At 44.5% G+C, this 21,253-nt stretch overlaps 2 protein-coding genes across 9 annotated transcripts in view; both read right to left on the bottom strand.

The window, feature by feature from the left end:
* usp6nl (USP6 N-terminal like) overlaps positions 1 to 21,253 on the bottom strand; it is a 170,847-nt gene that overhangs the window by 92,245 nt on the left and 57,349 nt on the right. The gene's annotated exons all lie outside the window — the stretch shown is intronic.
* The window catches only part of LOC134299665 (uncharacterized), a 28,409-nt gene continuing 22,119 nt past the window's right edge, over positions 14,964 to 21,253 (bottom strand). The window contains exon 2 of the mRNA XM_062983250.1: positions 14,964 to 20,469. The gene's annotated coding sequence lies outside the window, so the exon portion shown is untranslated. The remainder of the gene's footprint in view (positions 20,470 to 21,253) is intronic.

The following is a 21,253-nucleotide window of genomic DNA, read 5'->3' as shown; positions in this document are numbered from 1 at the left end:
CAGACCACAGCCCGATAGAATTGATATTAAACCAAAAAAGGGGGAAATGGAAATGGAGATTAGACGGAAATCTCCTAAAAAAGAAAGAGGATATCGAGAAAAATAAGAAGTTAATAGCAGAATATTTTACGATTAATAACAATCAGGAAACATCACCAATGATAGTATGGGAAGCGAGTAAGGCCACTATGAGGGGTTATTTTATACAACAAAGTGCCCAAAAAAAGAGAAAAAAACAGGAACAATTAAAGCAGATATTGGAAGAAATAACGGAAATTGAGAACAAATTAAAAAAGAACCCTAAGAATAATAAACTTCTTCAAGAATTAATAATAAGACAAAAAAATAGAGAACACTTAGAATTAAAACAGAGAGCAAAACAACTAAAGTATATAAAACAGGATTTCTTTGAAAATGCAAATAAGCTGGGCCGGTGGCTTTCAAGGAAACTGAGGAAAAAAAGGGAATCAACATATATAAATAGAATAAAAATTGGAGAGAAGTATTATTTTACAGAGAAAGAAATTGCAAATCAATTCTTTAAATTCTATAGTAAATTATACGAGAAGGATAAGATACCAGAAGAAAACATTACAAGCTACTTGGGGAAACTAAAACTAGAAAGAATAACAACCGAGGAAAGGGAAGTATTAAATAAAGAAATTTCAAGAAAAGAAATAAAAGATGTGATTAAAAAATTAGATGGATCCAAAGCCCCAGGACCGGATGGTCTATCTGCAATATACTATAAGACATTTGAAAATGAATTAATACCACATCTCCAAATCATAATGAATATAATAAGAAATGAAAGACAAATGCCAGATTCTTGGAAGGAAGCCTCAATTACGGTAATACACAAAGAAAATACGGATCCAGAAGAGATCAAGAATTATAGGCCCATTTCCTTGCTAAACATAGATTATAAAATTTTCTCTAATATATTGGCTGAGAGATTAAAAAATTTCCTAGTTAACTGGATAAAAGAGGATCAAGTAGGATTTCTTCCTAACAGACACATTAAGGACAACATCCGCATAGTTTTAGACTTAATAGAATATTACGAAATAAATAGCCAAAGAGAAGTATTATTTCTAGCTATAGACGCTGAGAAGGCATTCGACAGGGTGAATTGGAATTTTTTCAAATTTCTAGCTCAAGAATTAGACATGGGGTATTATTTTCAAAATTTATTAGAAGCAATTTATCAAAATCAGACAGCAAAAATTATAGTAAATGGAATAGAAACAGAACCAATCAAAATTCAAAAAGGGACAAGACAGGGCTGCCCGTTGTCACCATTAATATTCATAATGTCATTAGAAATATTACTTAATAAAATTAGAGAAAATAAAGAATTACAGGGTGCAGAGATACAAGGTGTCAATTATAAAATAAGAGCCTATGCAGATGATCTGATTTGTTTTATAGAGGAACCGTTAAAGAAAGGAGGGAAATGGATTGAGACCATTAAAGAATATGGGGAAGTGGCTGGCTTCAAAATGAACATAAACAAAACTAAAGCTTTAGCGAAAAATATACAAAAGAAAAAACAAGACAGCATAATAGAGCAATTAGGTATACAGATAACTTCTAAAATCAAATACCTGGGGATAGACATCACACCAAAAAATATCCAACTACTGAAAAATAATTATGAGAAAATATGGAAGGGGATAAAAAAAGAATTAGAAACTTGGAGAAACCTAAAAATTTCACTATTGGGAAGAATTTCAACTGTCAAAATGAATATACTTCCAAAGATGATATTCTTGTTTCAGTGTCTCCCAATCTTAAGGAATCAGAAAAATTTTATCAATTGGAACAGAGACATAAGTAAATTTATATGGAATGGGAAGAAGCCCCGCATTAAAATAAAAAATTTGACAGATGAGAAGAGTAGAGGAGGCCTGGCACTACCCAACCTGAAACTCTATTATGAAGCAACCAATTTGTTATGGATTAGAGATTGGATACAAATAAAAAATAGAAAAATATTGAATCTAGAAGGTTTTGACCTGAGGATTGGGTGGCATGCATACCTATGGTATGACAGAACCAAATTAGAGAAAAACTTTTGTAATCATATAATTAGATCAGCATTAATAAAAACCTGGCAAAAATACAAAACCAGAATGCATAATAAAACCCCAGGATGGTTATCACCCTTAGAAGCATCACAAAGGAGGCTATTGGGATGGTCAAGGTGGCCAAAATATGATGAACTAATAAAGAAACAGGATTCAGAGCATATATTAAAAACACAACAAGAGATAAAAATAAAGTATCCAAACATATCATGGCTACAGTATGGTCAACTTAAGGATCTCTTTAAAAAAGACAAAACTATGGGTTTTATGGAAAACAATAATAGATGGGATAGAATCTTTAATACAGAAAGAAAAACAATTATCGAAAATATATAAAATACTACTGGAATGGGATACGGAAACTGAAATAATTAAAGATTGCATGATTAAATGGGCGAGAAATATTGGGAGATCGATACAATTGGAAGAATGGGAGGCATGCTGGGGTAGGAAATTAAAACTTACATATTCATATGACTTAAAGGAAAACTGGACGAAGATGTTCTACAGATGGCATATAACACCCAAAAGATTAGGACTAATAAACAAAAGTATGAGCTCAAAATGCTGGAAATGTAGAGAGGAAGAGGGTTCATACTTCCACATTTGGTGGACATGTAAAAGAGCAAAAGAATTCTGGACAAAAATCCATGAGAGTACACAAATCATTTTGGATAAAAAGTTTAACAAAACACCTGAAATATACCTATTAGGCATTTCAAACTTCCCCCCAGGTTCAAATGAAGAAAAGATAATAACATACTTAACAACGGCAGCTAGAATTATATATGGGAGATTTTGGAGACAAAAAGAAATTCCTAATAAAACAGATTGGCTAACTAAAATTTTAGAAATAAAAAATATGGACAGATTAACCTTTTTAATGTCTAAACAACAGAGAAAGCCAAGAAAAGAAACAAATTGGCAACAAGTGGAGAACTACATAAATAAGAAGGAGAAAGGATAAACGAATAAAAAAGAGGTCACACATTCAGATATACACACACACAAAAGGAAAAAGATTGGATGAAGAAGGAGAAAGAAGTACGAGCAGAAGACCAATCCCACCGGATGACCTGGAAGTCCTATTTTAATTAATTTTTTTTTCTTTTTTTTTCCTTCTTTTTCTTTTCCTCCATCCCTGTCTTCCCTCTATCTGCCCCCTCACTTTTACCCCTATTTTTCTCTTTTTATTCTTTATTTTCCCCAATGCTATTTTATCATATATATGGAAACTTCTAATGGATAAAAATGGCGCTGAGGACGGCTGTGTAGTGAAACTCCCCAGCCTGTCTTTTAAGTTTTACTTAATGTTTTAAATATCTGTTCTATTGTTTTATTAACATTTTATCAGCTATTTTTAAACTATACTTTCCAAACCACATCTATGAAACCGGGGAGGAAGAGAAACTAATTAGGCTGTTGATAATCCTTCAGACAAACAAGAAGAGACGCGAGGCACAGTTAAAATGCCTAATAGGAAGAAAATGCCTAATAGGAAGAAAAAAGTTGCCTTACCAATTGTTCAGGGCTCTCAAGATGATAAGAAGGATTGTAAAAGAAAGAAAACATCTCCAAAGCCAGTAGGTGAATCTATCTTACTAAAACAAAGTTACTTAGAGGACTCTGCAGCTGCACGCCAAGCTCAAGCCTCAAGGACGCCTGAAGAGACAGCTATCACTTTAACCAACAGATTTGAGCCCTTGAGGGTTGGGGAGCTGACACCACTCCCTGATCAATTCCACAAGGCTCGTGATATATACCTGAGTCCTGAGAGGGAAGATCTTCAGATTCCTCAGGTTCCCCAGTCTCCTCAAGTTTTCCAGGTTTCTCGGGCCTCAGTGGATCTCCATGAGGGGACCACAAACAGCCCCGTGCGATTCCTGGATCTGAATGCGATCTTGGATCTACCGAAACCCCTGGAAGAAAATCTGAAGGGGCCAGACCGCTCAAACTGTTCGGATGATCAGAGACCTGGTCAAGATGGTGGAAGATCAGATTCAAGATTGGTGAGTCTGCTGTTTGCAGAATTCAACCAACTGGCCGATCAGCTTAATCGGTTTGGGAGATTGCTTTGCCTACTGAACCACCCATCAGCTCAATCCCTAGATTACACACAAGGGAGAACCATATGGAATTCATTGGATCCTGACCCTCAGAATGCCAGAGTCCTAGCTTGGGCTCAAAACCGGGACCACCCCATGGAGCCTTCTTCAATTCTGCGAAGAGCTTCGCTGGAAACTGGAGAGCCATTTGAGAGTCCCATGATGAGCCAGGATGCGCTCTCGATGCCGAAGGGGGAGATTTTAGAGTCAGCTTCCCATGGCTGCTTGTTTGGTGGTCTATGCCCTCTTGATCTTGGGCCGACCAACCCATGTCCCTGGTCTGGGCAGGGACCCCCTGGGACCACCAGACAGGAAAAGGACTGGCCCTCTCTGCCTGAAATGGACGCATTGGATGTGACAGAGATCCTTGGACGGGTGCCTGTCTCTCCTTCAGTGCCCCCCTTTTGTGGAAGCCCCCAACGACGTCGCTGCCTCTCCCTGTCAAAGAGGCAAGCACCAAAGATGGCGGCTGACCTTGGGGACGCCATCGGTGAGCTCATGCCTTCTTCTCCAAACCCCAAAAAGCTTCGGCACAGGCGTGCGGGTCACACCGACTGGAGACAGAAACGCTGCCATGATATGCGCCGGACTTCTGGTGAGAAACCAGAACAAATTATTTTTCTAGCAGAGGGAGTTCCTGGCACTTTGCAGAGTGCTGGATTGGCAGCGGGCCAAGATGGTCTGACCACAGACTCTGGAGAACCTGAAGCCCCAGACATGGACAAATATACAATGATGGGAACCGGTAAGCCTCCAAATCGTAGGTCTCAGAGACGTGGCTGTCATCAAAAGAAATTTAAGACTAGAATCTTCTGGGGAGTAGGATTCGGTAACCGGACAAGACCTGCAACTACTCCCTTCTCCCACAAATTGGCCAATGTTCCACCAAGTGGTTCTAGATCTGTTAATATGGAGAAGGGAGCACGCCCCCAAAACACTAGTACCTGGGATTCGAGTATCAGAACTGTGGACATAAAAGAGAGAGTGACCTCCCGGTGTGGTGGAGTTAAGAACTTATCCCAACACTCTCGAGGGAACCTAGACTTGACGTCCCCTAGATCACCCCCCCACCCACAATGCTGGCCGGGTGTTCTGGCCTTTACACCTGCCCCTCATTACTTTGAGGGCTCTATTTATGACCACTTGGTAATTGGCCATGCCCCACCTCCTTTTCAGGGGGCCAGTCGAACATTGGGCACCTAGTTTCTGCTGTAGAGCCCCCAAGAGAAGTAGGTCTGTGTATGGGAATTCCTACGATCTCTGGGAGGGGGAGATATGACGGTAGGCTCAGGCCGAATATTAGAGGGAGGCTGAGTCGACGGAAGACTCGGCCCCCCTCTGACCTGTGGCCTATCCCCAAGTGCACCTATGACAGGCGACCAGTTTCCTCCCCTCCTACCCTGGTGTTGGTGAATGCTAGGTCCATAAGGAATAAAACTGCTACTATCAGAGATTTTCTTACTGACCAGGGAGCTGACCTAGTGTGTATCACTGAAACCTGGATCCAAGAGGGGGACGAGATCCTACTCCAGGAAATAACATCTCCAGGTTATGTAATCACCCACCAGATGCGGAGTGGGAGGCGGGGGGGTGGGGTGGCTATGCTCTCCCGAGAAAGCTTTTCTCTTAGGGCAGTTCCTGTTGTGGACATCTCTGGCACTGAATGTGTTGGTCTGGTGTGGGATTCCCCTGAGAGCACGGCCTTTCTGCTGGTGTACCGTGCGCCTAGTGCACCAGCAGACAGCCTATCCCAGCTGCTCGAGACTGTGTCGGAGTGGTCCTTGAGATTCCCCAGACTTGTTGTCCTGGGGGACTTCAATGTCCACGCTGATACGGACTCTTGCTCAGCAGCGGCTATGGACCTAGTGTCTACCATGGAGACACTAGGACTCTTGCTCTGCAGTACTGGGCCCACGCATCAAGCAGGACATACGCTAGACTTGATCTTCAGCGCAGGAATTCAAGTGACCCAAGCCTCTATTTTAGAGGTTCCATGGTCGGATCACTGTGCCCTAAGAGTCAGGCTGGAGCATGCCTACCCACCTGGCAAGGGCGCCGAGCCGATTTGGGCTCGCCCAAGAAGACTTATGGAACCTAGTAGGTTCCAGAATGCTCTGAAGGATCTGGAGCCTGTCAGTGTCAAGACCCAGGCTGCAGAGCACCAATAACCATACACAGAGGCCAGAATCTATCTAATATCTTTATTGAAGGAATATATAAAGTTAATAAAAACAAGTGTAGAAAATAGTCCAGAATTAGACCTTTCAGGAAAGGTCAGAATTAGTCCAAAAAAGCAATGTCCAATAAGAAATATTAAGGTCCAAAGTTGTAATCCAATAACCGAAACACTCACTTTGCCAAGCAAAGTGAGGGGAGATGACAAGGTCCTTTAGTCCATGAAACTTGAGCGAGGCTAGGAAATAACTTGATACTTGAAACAAGGCTTGAACGTGGAACAGGGTAACTTAAGAACAAGAACAAGGTCCGTGGAATAACTTGGTAAAATCCGTGGAACAAGGCAAGGATTGGTCCTGGGAAACAAGGCAAAGTCCGTAGATAAACAAAGGCTGGGAAGCAAGGCGAAGGCTGGATAGCAAGGCAAGGCTTGAGCAGGAGCGAGGCTTGAATCGGAGCGTGCTGTCCAGACACAACTTGCTCCGTAGGCTGACGAATTGACTCCGCGAAGTTACTACGCGGGTAAAACACCTAAATAGAGTCTAACTTTCCCGCCGAAGCAGTTCTCTGGGAATCAGAACCGAAAGCTAAACTCTGAGACCAGATGTGAGACTCCCCAAAGATTCTCACGAGAAGCAGTCTTAATTGGCCACATTCTTAGCTGCAATCCTCGCACTCCTGCGCGAAGCTGATTCCAAACTTCTCTGTTGTTTACAAAACTCCCGGCGCAAGAACACGGGAGAAGTAGGCTCTGGGCTTGTTTGACATACTTCTGGGAGACAACTTTCTTGCAGGTGCAAGGTTCCCAGATCTGCCTGGGAAAGATCTGGCTGAGAAGAATCCAGTTCAGACTGGGAAGGTAAAAAACCCAAGTTTTCATCTTCATCAGGAATTACAATGTCCTGAGCAGGACTACAAGGCCCATGGGTCATCACACTATCCCCCTCCTCAAGGCCCCTCCCAAACTGGGGCCCTCTCCCCGAGGCGCGAGGTCGCGGTTTGGTGGGATAGGTCTGATGAAAGCGACGGGTTAGATCAGGAGCATGGACTGTGGAGGCGTCTTCCCAAGAGCGTTCCTCAGGGCCAAAACCCACCCAGTCAATGAGATATTGTAGGCGGCGGCGGTGAAAGCGAGAATCCAAAATGTCCTCAACCTCGAACTCCTCCTCCCCATTCATCAAAACAGGAGGGAGGGCCGGTTGGTCTGTATCAGGTCGCACACCATCCGCCGGAAGGAGCAGGGAACGGTGAAACACTGGGTGAATGCGCATTGAACGTGGAAGTTGGAGTTTGAAAGTCACGGGGTTTAATTGCGCCACCACTGGATAGGGGCCAATGAAACGGGCATCTAACTTCCGGCAAGGGCGGTGGGAGGGCAGGAAGCGAGTGGACAGGAAAACCCGATCTCCTACCTTGATTTCGGGGCCCGGCTGGCGATGTTTGTCAGCGTGGCGTTTATAGTCCTCCTTGGCTTGGTCCAGTTGCTGGAGCAAAAGTTGTTGCACCGCTGTGAGTTCCTGCAGCCAATCCTCTGCTGCGGGAACTTCTGAAGTTTCAATGACAGGGGGGAAGAAACGTGGATGGAAGCCGTAGTTTGCAAAGAACGGCGTTTCTTTTGTAGAAGCTTGAACTCCATTGTTGTAAGCAAACTCAGACAGTGGTAACAGAGAAGCCCAATTGTCCTGTTGGTAGTTTACATAACAGCGAAGATACTGCTCCAAAGTGGCATTGGTGCGCTCCGTTTGCCCATCGGTTTGGGGATGATGAGCTGAAGATAAGCGAGAGTCTATGCCCAATAGTTTTTGTAGTGCCTTCCAAAAACGAGAGGTGAATTGAGATCCACGGTCTGTGACTAAACTCTTGGGCAATCCATGTAGTCTGAAAACATGTTGAAGAAATAGATCCGCAGTTTCTTTGGCCGTGGGGAGGCCTTCACAGGGAATGAAATGGGCTAACTTGGTGAAAAGGTCCACCACCACCAAGATCGTGGTGAATCCACAGGAAGGTGGTAGGTCAGTGATGAAATCCGCGGAAATTATTTCCCATGGGCGAGATGGGGTAGGAAGGGGGTGTAAAAGCCCTGAGGGCTTCTCCCTTCGTATCTTGGAGCGCTGGCATACAGGGCAGGTGTTGACATATTTTTCCACATCCTTGCGGATCTTGGGCCACCAAAAATCCCTTAGGATCAGATGCATAGTTTTAAATAGTCCGAAGTGTCCTGCTGGTTTGCAGTCATGACACAGACGAAGCGCTTTTTCCCTGCCCGGTCCGGGTGGGATATAAACATGATTTCTATAGCAGAGCAGCCCATCTTTAAGCGAAAAGGGAAAGTGCAGACCTTGGCGAAGTTGGTCCTGCGCCCAGGCATCTGCTTGCTGACTAGCCCTGATTTCTTGAGCACAGATGGGTCCTGGAGTAGGGGAAGTTGAACCAAAGGGAATGGATTTGGTGTTCCCCACCGTGAGCGTGGCAAAGTTCTCGGGTTGTAGCAGTTGGGATTCAAAGGTCTCCTTGCGTCCTGCAGCGTATTCCGGTTTACGTGACAGGGCGTCTGCTTGCTTGGTTTGGGCTGGGGTCACATAATGGATCTGGAAGTTGAAACGTTCAAAGAATAAAGCCCAACGTTGCTGCCTCTGATTTAGTTTGCGGGCAGTTCTTAGATGTTCTAGATTACGATGATCAGTGTGGACTTCAATGGGAAATTTGGCCCCTTCTAGCCAATGTCTCCACGTTTCAAAGGCTGCCTTTATGGCCAGTAGTTCTTTTTCCCAAATGGTGTAATTCCTCTCTGGTGTGGTTAGTTGACGAGAATAAAAGGCACAGGGATGGAGGTGATCTCCCACCGGTTGTAAGAGTACAGCCCCAATTGCCACATCAGAGGCGTCCGCTTGCACCACAAAAGGGGTTCCAGGATTTGGGTGCTGTAGAATTGGCTGGGAGGTGAATAGTTTCTTTAGTTGCTGGAACCCTTTCTCTGCTTGATCAGTCCAGCGGAAAGGCTGCTTTCCACGGATGCAGCTAGTGATGGGGTCGGACCAGCGGGCAAAATCTGGAATGAACTTGCGGTAATAGTTCGCGAACCCCAAGAAACGCTGCACCTCTTTCTTGTTAGTTGGCGCCCGCCATTCCAATACTGCTGAAACCTTGGCTGGATCCATGGAAAGCCCTAGAGGCGAGATGCGGTAACCAAGGAAATCTACCTCTTGTAGATCAAAGGCGCATTTTTCCAGCTTGGCATAAAGTCCATGATCCCGCAATCGTTGTAACACCATTTTGACGTGGTTCTCATGTTCTGATTGTGATCTAGAAAACACCAAAAAATCGTCCAGGTAGATTATCAAGAACCTGTCTAGATAGTCCTGAAAAATGTCATTGACAAAATGCTGGAACGTTGCGGGGGCTCCGCATAAACCGAAATTCATAACTCGGGACTCGAATAATCCGAATTTGGTCTGGAAGGCGGTCTTCCACTCGTCCCCTTCCCTGATGCGAACTAAGTTGTAAGCCCCCCGAAGATCCAGCTTGGTGTAAACCTTGGCTCCTCGAAGCCGATCCAGTAGATCCGAGATTAAGGGCAGGGGATAGCTGTTCCGCTTGGTGATATTGTTCAATGCTCTGTAGTCCACCACCAAGCGTAGTTCCCCTGACTTCTTCTTCACAAACATCACTGGGGAGGCGGCTGGGGATTGAGAGGGTCTGATGAATCCCTTGCGAAGGTTTGTCTCTAGGAATTCCCTGAGAGCTTCTTGCTCTGGTTCAGTCAGGGAGTAGAGATGCCCTCGCGGGATCGGGGCCCCCTCCACCAAGTCAATGGCACAGTCATAAGGTCTATGTGGGGGTAATTTTTCGGCTTCTTTCTCATTGAATACATCCCAATACTCGGAGTACTTCTTTGGCAAGGTGATGATGGGCTCGGTGTCTGTGGCGTGGCATACCTTGGCTACGAGGCAATGGTTTTGGCAGTACGGTGAAGCAAACTGCAGTTCTCTGTTGGACCAGGAGATGTTAGGGTCGTGGAGAGTCAGCCATGGAATTCCCAAAATCACAGGGAAATGGGGGACCTCGGTAACAAAGAAGGAAATCTCTTCCATATGTTCCCTTATCCACATCCTGGTGGGTTCCGACCACTGACTTACGGGGCCCGTCTTGAGGGGGCGGCCGTCTATGGCTTGCACCACACGGGCATTCTTGAAATCATGATATTGTAATCCCAGAGAGTCGGCATACTCTCTATCGATGAAATTGTTGGTAGCTCCAGAGTCTATCATGGCGTGGATCATGACGGGTCCCCTTTTTGCTGACCATAATGTGACCACGAGAAGGAACAGGACCCCGGTTGGCGGCTCTTGGATGGATTTTTTGACCGGGTTGGCGAGCCTCTCTACACCCGGTCGTTGGCTTCCCCCGCCGGCTGTGTGCCAGTCGGCTCAGGCGTCTTCGTCTCCGTGGAGGACGCCGCCGCAAGACGGGCGGCAGGCTTCCCTTTGGCTGGGCACTCTCTGGCGAAGTGGCCCCCGTTCCCGCAGTACCAGCAGAGGTTTAAGCGTTGACGACGGGCCTTCTCGGCGGCATCTAGTCTGGGACGCACATTGCCCAACTGCATCGGCACCTCCTCGCCTCCTCTGGGGTATGGGGTTGGCGGTGGGGGTCTCCAGACCGGGCGTGGCTGAACGCTGGCGGGAGCGGGGGGTTTTGCCCCGGCTCTACCGCCCTGGCCTCGAACCCACTGTTTCCTGTTGGCAATCATGACTTCAGCCCGTAAACATTGATCAATGAGTGCCTCGAGGGTCTGGGGAGGATCCACCTTGGAGATTTCTTCCAGCATTTCAATGTTGAGACCCTCCCGGAATTGTCCCCTGAGGGCTACATCGTTCCAGCCGGTGTTGTGGGCCAGCACTCGGAACTCGGCTATATACTGAGACATAGGTCTGTCTCCTTGGAAAAGGCGACGGAGTTTGTGACCGGCTGCCTCCAAATTGTCCTCGATTCCCCAAGTCTCCTTGAGGTGGTCCAAGAAGCGTTGCGCTGATCTTAGGTGTGGAGAGGCTTGGTCGTACAGTGCCGTCGCCCAGCTGGCCGCTGGCCCGTCTAGAAGACTGTAAACCCATGCCACCTTGATGTCTTCTTGGGGAAACTCGGCAGCACGGGCCTCTAGATAAGCTTGACATTGGCGACGGAAGACATGAACCTTAGAAGCTTCTCCAGTAAACTTGGTTGGCAACGCCATGGCCGGAAGACGAATTCCGCGTTCCTTCAAACCCCTTATTTCTCCATCCTGTGCATTGAGCTTATCACGGATTCGGTCCACCTCCTCCTTGTCGATGGTGTAGGTAATCGGCTGGCCGCTCGGCCCAGGTACGACTCCGGTAGACATTCTGGCCGAGGTTAATTGGTGCTTAGGGTGGCGGAGTCAAACTGTCAAGACCCAGGCTGCAGAGCACCAATAACCATACACAGAGGCCAGAATCTATCTAATATCTTTATTGAAGGAATATATAAAGTTAATAAAAACAAGTGTAGAAAATAGTCCAGAATTAGACCTTTCAGGAAAGGTCAGAATTAGTCCAAAAAAGCAATGTCCAATAAGAAATATTAAGGTCCAAAGTTGTAATCCAATAACCGAAACACTCACTTTGCCAAGCAAAGTGAGGGGAGATGACAAGGTCCTTTAGTCCATGAAACTTGAGCGAGGCTAGGAAATAACTTGATACTTGAAACAAGGCTTGAACGTGGAACAGGGTAACTTAAGAACAAGAACAAGGTCCGTGGAATAACTTGGTAAAATCCGTGGAACAAGGCAAGGATTGGTCCTGGGAAACAAGGCAAAGTCCGTAGATAAACAAAGGCTGGGAAGCAAGGCGAAGGCTGGATAGCAAGGCAAGGCTTGAGCAGGAGCGAGGCTTGAATCGGAGCGCGCTGTCCAGACACAACTTGCTCCGTAGGCTGACGAATTGACTCCGCGAAGTTACTACGCGGGTAAAACACCTAAATAGAGTCTAACTTTCCCGCCGAAGCAGTTCTCTGGGAATCAGAACCGAAAGCTAAACTCTGAGACCAGATGTGAGACTCCCCAAAGATTCTCACGAGAAGCAGTCTTAATTGGCCACATTCTTAGCTGCAATCCTCGCACTCCTGCGCGAAGCTGATTCCAAACTTCTCTGTTGTTTACAAAACTCCCGGCGCAAGAACACGGGAGAAGTAGGCTCTGGGCTTGTTTGACATACTTCTGGGAGACAACTTTCTTGCAGGTGCAAGGTTCCCAGATCTGCCTGGGAAAGATCTGGCTGAGAAGAATCCAGTTCAGACTGGGAAGGTAAAAAACCCAAGTTTTCATCTTCATCAGGAATTACAATGTCCTGAGCAGGACTACAAGGCCCATGGGTCATCACAGTCAGCGACTCAATCGATGTGCAGGTGGACATGTGGAACATCAGGCTGTCCAATGCACTCGACGAGATCGCCCCTAGACGCCCTCTCCAACCCCGCCGAAATCGGTCTCCTTGGTTCACCGAGGAACTTCGATCGATGAAGCGGGAAAAGAGACGGCTAGAGGGCGTGTGGCGAGAACTTCATGACAGAGCTTCGAGATCAGCTTACAGGGCATTTATGGAGTCCTATGAGCATGCTACCATCGAAGCAAAGAGAGTATACTATGCCTCTTTGATAGAGTCCGCCAGCTCACGCCCGGCAAAATTGTTCAAAATAATTAGATCTCTAACGACGGTTCCTACCAACCCAAAAAGTGATGATCAGACCCCTTCAGCCGAGGCTTTTCAAAGCTATTTTGCTGACAAGATCTCACTACTACGCCGGGACCTCCCCGCCACAACTGATACAATGAGAGAACTTGAGACTCCGTGGCCACTTGCTGGGCCCACCCTCGACCAGTTCATCCCACTGGACGCAGAGGGTCTCGATAGGCTCATAGCTGCAGCTAGACTGACCACTTGCTCCCTTGACCCGTGTCCCTCTTGGTTAGTAAAATCCTGCTTGGAGGGATTACGTGACCCGCTGCTGAAGATAATAAACAGCTCCCTTGTGCAAGGAGTCTTTCCAGAGGGATTAAAAGAGGCAGTGGTCTCTCCTCTGCTGAAAAAACCAGATTTAGATCGTTTGGTTCCCTCCAGCTACCGCCCAGTTTCGAATCTCTCATTTCTGGGCAAGGTGATTGAGAGGGCAGTAGCGGTGCAGCTGCAGCAGTTCCTAGACGACACAGCCGGACTGGATCCTTTCCAGTCTGGCTTCCGTGCGGGGCATGGGACAGAGACTGTATTGGTTTCCATCACAGATCATCTCCGATGCCAGCTTGACCGGGCCGGGTCGGTGTTGCTTGTGTTATTGGATCTCACAGCAGCATTTGACACAGTCAATCACAATCTTCTGACCCACCGCCTTGCCGTTGCTGGAGTTAGGGGGACAGCTTTAAATTGGCTGGCCTCCTTTCTTCACAACCGTGGACAGCGAGTGGAGAGGGGGGGCCTGGTCTCTGAGAGGTCCCCTCTACATTGTGGGGTTCCTCAGGGGGCCATTCTCTCCCCTCTGTTGTTTAACATCTATATGCAACCACTTGCTCAGCTGGTCCGAGATTTCGGGCTCGAGTGTTATCAATATGCTGACGACACTCAGCTTGTGTTAAAGATGGAAGGCCAACCGGAGTCTGTACCCGACAGTTTTCACCAGTGCCTCGAGGCCATTATTGGATGGTTGCGTTCCAGTAGTTTGAGGGTGAATCCAGCAAAGACGGAGTTCCTATGGCTGGGCCGACCGGGCAGTGGGGATATCCAGTTGCCAACCCTGGATGGTGAAGTGCTACGCCCGTCTTCACTAGTAAAGAGTCTGGGAGTCCTCTTGGACCCTTCACTGACGATGCAGGCCCAGGTCTCCGCCGTTACCAAAACTGCCTTTTTTCATCTTCGGCAGGCTAGACGGCTAGCCCCCTATCTATCTAGGGACAACCTGGCTACAGTGATCCAGGCTACAGTCATCTCGAGACTGGATTACTGTAATGCCCTTTACATTGGCCTTCCTGTGTCGGTGATCCGGAAGCTCAAATTGGTGCAAAATGCAGCTGCCCGGCTCCTTGCGGGAGTCCCCATAAGATGCCACATAACACCAATCTTACGGCAGCTGCACTGGTTACCAATTGAGCACCGGATCACTTTCAAAGTGATGGTGCTTACCTTCAAGGCCTTACATGGTCCAGGGCCGATGTACCTGAGGGACCGCCTCACCCCTTACAAACCCCAGAGATCCCTCCGTTCTGAGGACCAAGACCTGCTGGAAGTCCCCAGTTTTAAGACCTTGCGTCTAACTGCAACTAGACGCAGAGCCTTTTCAGTAGTGGCGCCATCTCTGTGGAACACCTTGCCACCTGAAGTTCGTGCCTTGCGGGACTTGTTGGCCTTCCGCAGGGCATGTAAGACACACCTGTTTCGGCAGGCTTTTGAGTTCTGTTGCTGATGTTTTAAAAGGTGCTTTTAGGATGTTTTAAAGATTTTTTTTTAAATGATGTTTTTAAAATGTTTTTTAAATTGTTGATTTTAGCCGGTTCTTGTAAGCCGCTCCGAGCCCTAGGGGAGTGGCGGCATATAAGTTTGAAAAATAAATAAATAAATAAATAATAAAGATTTATATTTTAAAAAAAAAAGAAAGACAGACGTCAGACAGATGGGGAAAAATGCTGGCGAAAGTAAACAGAGAAATACTGTGTGAATAAGCCTATACAGCTCAGTTGCATGAACTCAGGCTTAACTTAGACCACGAGGTCATTTAAAAGGCTTAGATTAAAAAGATGGGCTTTACTGCCCTAAAGTCAGTAACATCACTGCTTTTTACTGGATCAACAGAATAAAATAAAGCTAAGGCAGCACACTCAAAAACAGTGTTTTGTTTTGTTTTTGAAGTTTTTTGCAAAATGTTGAAAGATTGAATAGAAACAGTAGTCTGGAGGAAGGGGGAGGTGTCAAAGATTTCCGAGAATATCCTAAGAAAGGGAAAGGAACTTTTCAGCTTTCTTCTTCTAGCCTTTCTGTTCAACAAGAAAACTAGGAACTGCCAACATGAAGCCATCTGGAAACCACACCAAGCCAAGATAGCACTCCAGAGAAGCGATTTTCATCTACAACCCAGCTAAACTATTTGAAAGTTAATAAACTGGTGAAGCTTCTACATTTATTAGCAAAATAAATCGCTGTGTTTTTTAAAAACCAACTTTCTTTTTGCACTATGCCTAACAGCTTGACAGTGGATCAGTACCTTATGCTGCTTCTGTATTGCAGCAAGAAAGACAATGTACATTTTAAATTACAGTTTTAGATTGCAGTTCTATAGCATAGGACAGGTATCCAGATTCCATACCTGGCACCTCCAGCTTGAAAAAGCCACACATAGCAGGTAATAAGACCTTTTCTGCCTAAGACTCTAGAGAGCCACTGCTAGTCAAAATAGACAGCACAGAGCTCAATGGACAATTAGCCTGACAGCGAATAAAACAGTTTTCTATGATCCCAGAGGAAATTCGGAGAAAGGGATAATAAGGAGCTCAGACTTTTTCCAGACCTCAAGATATTGAATGCTGATATGCCAAAATAGAAGGCTGAAAGAAGAAAATATCCCATACATTGATTTCTCAAAGAAATGAAAAAAGAGACTCGCTTCATATAGATAAATCAATAAAAGATTTGACTCAGCCAATTTCTGTTGAAATGTGAGAGGGAAATCTGAGAGGGAAAGGGATCGAACTTTTCATTATGTCTGCAAGACAATACATCGCACAAAACATTTTCAATATTGGGATTTATTATACCTTGAGGTATCTCAAATAATGTTCTAAATTTTTAGGGGGTGTAGTACTTTATAATTGTTAGCAGGAGCTGCAGGCAATAGTTTAGATCCAGCATAGTCCTAGCAGATGTCTCTGACATTCAGGTAAAAATAAGGCTGCCAATTTCTAGGGATCTCGGTCCCCAACTCCAATTTTCAGCAGCCCAAATTGCAATGAATATCATTATGGGGCATCTTGGAGTGGTTTCATTGTCCTAGATTGCAGCAGAAATGGGGGATTCCTGAGTGTGTATTATTCTGCTCCACTTTTGGTGTCTAAAAAACTAATACAGATGGCATTATCTCCCTCCAAGTCAACATCTAGCATTCGGCCAAAGTCCTGGGTAAAGGAAATGCAAATATTCAAGGGTCAAACATGCAAGCAGTGAGTGACATTTAGAGAGAGGTAATAAGAACAGAAAGCCTGTGGGGGAAAAGGCAGGCTTCCAGAGGGAGATTGATATCTTAATATCACAATAACTTGAGACCAGACGAGAAACGTGTTTGGAATATATCAAGGAAAAGATGTACCTTGTAACATTATATTGTCAATCACAGAACTTCACTAGTTCTACCACAAGAGCAAATAGAGGCTTTTTGGTGTATATGCTAATTTGAAGAATTCCTGGCATTCTGGCCCTTTAAAAGATGTCAAGAAACATCTCCCTTCTAAACCTTTCCATTATAATCTTCTCAAGGTAATTTTCACTAATTTAGATGCTGTTGACAAACCTATTGTACCATGATCCAGATACAAATATGGGCAAGTCACCAAGGGCTTTTTTGCTTCAAATATCCCTGCATTTTACCAACAATAAGATCTGCTGATATTCATCTTAAGAGTTCAACGAGAGCACAATACAATGTGAACTTTCCAAGTCAGCTTCCAGAACTAACCTCCCTTCCTGGGAGAAGTACTGTCAGGCTCCAACTATTTCAGGCATCCAATGCCCTATTGCTAAAAGTCACTGTCCCATGACGCCTATGTTTGTGAAAGGCAAAGAGAATTGTAGCAAGTGGATCCCCACTGACAAAAAGAGGTTACTAGCTGCTGACCTAACTGTCAACTCCAAGCCTGACAGTGCCTTAATCTGGCCTCAGTGTATTAGAATACATCACTACTTGTCAGAGTTATTTTTTGATATGGGGGAAAAACTTTTAAGTATGAATATCTATTTTGGAAGGGGAGAAGAATGTCAGTTTCAATCTCTCTGTAAAACAGAAGAAATGCACATAAATCACATACTAGAAAACAGTAATAATCACACAACCAACTTTATGCAAGCATTTTTATCCTCATCAATGTTCAAAAGCATGGCTGGAGTTTCCCATACTTCAATGCCAAAAAAGTTTTAATGGGTGACTCTAATGTAAAGGTGAGAGCCAGCATGGTATAATGCAGAGCTTTCCAAATTGTGTCATGACACGTTTGTGTGTTGGCTGCAATGTGTAGGTGTGTCACATGAACATAATAAGAAACCCCTAGGGTCTATGTGAAATAAGTAATAAATCAGATATTTTTAAACATACTGTATAATTGAAAGACTTTCATGAAAGCGTCTCTATACATTTTGTTATTACAATTTATTTATGTGTCTGTATATCTTATAAGGTTTAATATCCAGTTTGCTATTAAATTACTGTGTTGTGAAATTATTCATGTCTAAAAAATTTGTCACAAACATAAAATGTTTGCAAAGCTCTGGTATAACGGTTTAAACATTGTACTATAATTTGGAAATCAGGTTTGAATATCATAGAAACCTAGGAGGTGAACTACATCATGTTACTCTCAGCCTCTCAGGAAAGCAATGGAAACCCCCTCTGAACAAACCTTGCCAATAAGTTCACTTTGGGGCAAAGGTTTTCCCCTGAAATTAAGTCTAGTCATTTTTGACTCTGGGGGTTGGTGCTCATCTCTATTTCTAAGACGAAGAGTCAGAGTTGTCCATAGACACCTCCAAGGTCCTGTGGCCAGCATGAGTGCATGGAGTGACATTAACTTCCCGCCGGTGTGGTACCTATTGATTTACTCACATTTGCATGTTTTCGAACTGCTAGGTTGGCAGAAGCTGGGGGTAACAGCAGGAGCTCACCCTGCTACCCAGAATCGAACCACCGACCTTTCAGTAAGCAAATTCCAACAGCTCACTGGTTTAAGCTACTGCGCCACCGGGGGTTCCATGTTCACCTTTGGGTTGCCATAACTCAGAAATGTCTTGAAGGTACACAGAAGCAGCTGCCATGGTGTAAAGGTACTGAACTGGGATTTTCTGCAAGTTGGATATACAACCTTTCAAGCTAAATAAAGTGTCTTTACACTGTAGTATATTTTCCACACCATGGCTCCTGTACATGATATTCTAGGACAAGAGACATGTTAAATATAAATCTAATATTTTAAAAAAAAATGATTGAAGAAAAGGCAAGGGAAATAAACTTTATTGTGATAGGCTCCTCAACGGACAATCAATTATACCTATTTGGGGAGCTTTTAACATTACTGACAAGCCAGGATGTAACAAGGACAGCTTTCTGACTAATCGCTGCCTGCTATTCTGTGGGACTGGTTAATGTGAAGGTGGAAGAATGCCCTGCAAAATATTCCAAAGTGTTTGTTCTCGTCATTTATTCATATACTTGAAAACACAAGATCAAGGTTTTTTCCAGTACTGCTCCCATCATGGGCAAGACACTCCATTCCCACTTTCACTACTTCTAAGGAGGTTGTGAAAACATTTCTCTTCAAAGAGTGTTTTAAATTTCTATTTTTAAGTGGAAGCAGGGGGCAGAAGAATCAAAAGCAATAGCAACAACTGTGCAGAATAGTTATGAAACAAGTTTTGGACCATGTCTCTTTAGGTCACAATAACAATGTTGAAATGTTAAAGCACTACAGGATAATTTCTGCTCTATATGCTAACAGGACTCCTGTTCTGGAAAAGCACCATGAGGGTATCAAACAAGGAGAAAATAGTACTTCAGTCTTTCTCTACAATCTTCAACCTTGAAACAGCCAAGCACAAATTCACCTTAGGTATGAAATCCTTCTTATTAGCCCTAACATGACTACAGGGCTTGGGGCATCCACATGTTTACCCTTATGTAAGCAAAATGGTTCACTCATGCAGAAAAAGGAGGGCTTCAGAGAACTGGGATGTTAAATGAAACACGAATCATAAAGGAAACACCCTACACATACACACAAAACCCATTTTGTGACTGAATGTGCTTAGTTGGAGCTGGAAAGGTGGCTAGAACAGGAAGAAGTGTCTGGAAAAGGGTATAGCTAGCTGGTTCTTTGAATAGGGAAGTCTCGTTCTTCAATTTTGTTGAAGAAATACTAGATAACAACACGGTTACGTACGTGCCTTGAGGCTCTTCATTCTAATGTACATTGATAACCCAAACAGGTACAGGCTCCTATCTCTAAAACCCATGATCTGAGAACAAGTCCAAAATTAAGGAACATTTCAATGGTCCAGCCTTCCAGGAAGGGGTGTAAAGAAAAACATGATCAGGAATTTGATTGTGAAAGATAACTTGGGGTGAGTAAGTAAGAACAACAGAGATTTGAAATTCCTTCTTGTACTGGGATCATGCCTTTGCATCTTTCCAAGTTGCTACTTGAATTTATTATCGTTTTATAGTTGAGTGGTAGGTGAACCACAGGTGGAATTAGCTGAGCAGTCAGTGGTCAAACAAACATAAAAGAAAGGACACTGATACACCCCATATTAATGCAAATTGCTGGAAGGAGGGAAACTGTTTATTCTTAATTTCCTCCCAGGAATCCTGTTGAAAAAGAAGGTATGTAAAAAAAAACATACCTTCTTTGCTGGCACAATCACATTTTGGGCTGCCAACCAAATATCTCACTAGGAAGCAGTCAAGAACCCTATGTTATTGTGGGAGGAGAGAAAGTATTGGGGTGACTTTTTGCATTCCCATTTTCCCAGCTCTCTCAGTTTTGTCTGAAATAGAATGTTAAAGGTGGTAGATGCCTGATTCTGCAGGGAAACAAGGCAAATCAAGATGATTTTCCATGCACATCCTGTGTGTTTAAAGATGAAAAGTCATCATTCTGGCAGAAATGTGAAACATAAAAGAGAATTACAGAAGTATGCTACCAAAAAAGAAGACAGATTTTCTTGGCATAAGGCAATACATTTTTTTAAAAAAAATGGGGTAGGAAGCCCTCAGGGAACACAAATAAATGCCTTTGAGGGCCACGTGTACAATATAATCATTATTATGTGTCTTATTATTAGGTGAACCTGTGATGAACCATGGGCCTTGTAGTCCTGCTCAGGACATTGTAATCCCTGATGAAGATGAAAACTTGGGTTTTTTACCTTCCCAGTCTGAACTGGATTCCTCTCAGCCAGATCCTTCCCAGGCAGATCTGGAAACCTTGCACCTGCAAGAAAGTTGTGCCCCAGAAGTATGTCAAACAACCCCAGAGCCTACTTCTCCCGTGTTCTTGCGCCGGGAGTTTTGTAAACAACAGAGAAGTTTGGATTCAGCTTCGCGCAGGAGTGCGAGGATAGCAGCTAAGAATGTTGCCAATTAACATTGGTTCTCGTGAGAATCTTTAAGGAGTTTAACATCTGGTCTCAGAGTTTAGCTTTCGTTTCTGATTCCCAGAGAACCGCTTTGGTGAGAAAGTTGGACTCTATATAGGTGTTTTGCCCGCGTAGCAACTTCGCGGAGTCAATTCGTCAGCCTGCGGAGCGAGTTGTGTCTGGACAGCGCGCTCCGATTCAAGCCTCGCTTCAGCTCAAGCCTTGCCTTGCTATCCAGCCTTCGCCTTGCTTCCCAGCCTTTGTTTACCTACGGACTTTGCCTTGTTTCCCAGGACTAATCCTTGCCTTGTTTCACGGATTTTACCAAGTTATTCCACGGACCTTGTTCTTGTTCTTAGTTACCTTGTTCCACGTTCAAGCCTTGTTTCAAGTATCAAGTTATTTCCTAGCCACGCTCAAGTTTTATGGACTAAAGGACCTTGTCATCTCCCCTCACTTTGCTTGGCAAAGTGAGTGTTTCGGTTATTGGATTACA

Source organism: Anolis carolinensis, chromosome 5, assembly GCF_035594765.1.
Source record: "Anolis carolinensis isolate JA03-04 chromosome 5, rAnoCar3.1.pri, whole genome shotgun sequence".
In the NCBI taxonomy this organism is placed as follows: Eukaryota; Metazoa; Chordata; class Lepidosauria; order Squamata; family Dactyloidae; genus Anolis; species Anolis carolinensis.
The sequence above is the reverse complement of the archived record's forward strand: the minus strand, read 5'-3'. Positions and strand labels throughout refer to the sequence as shown.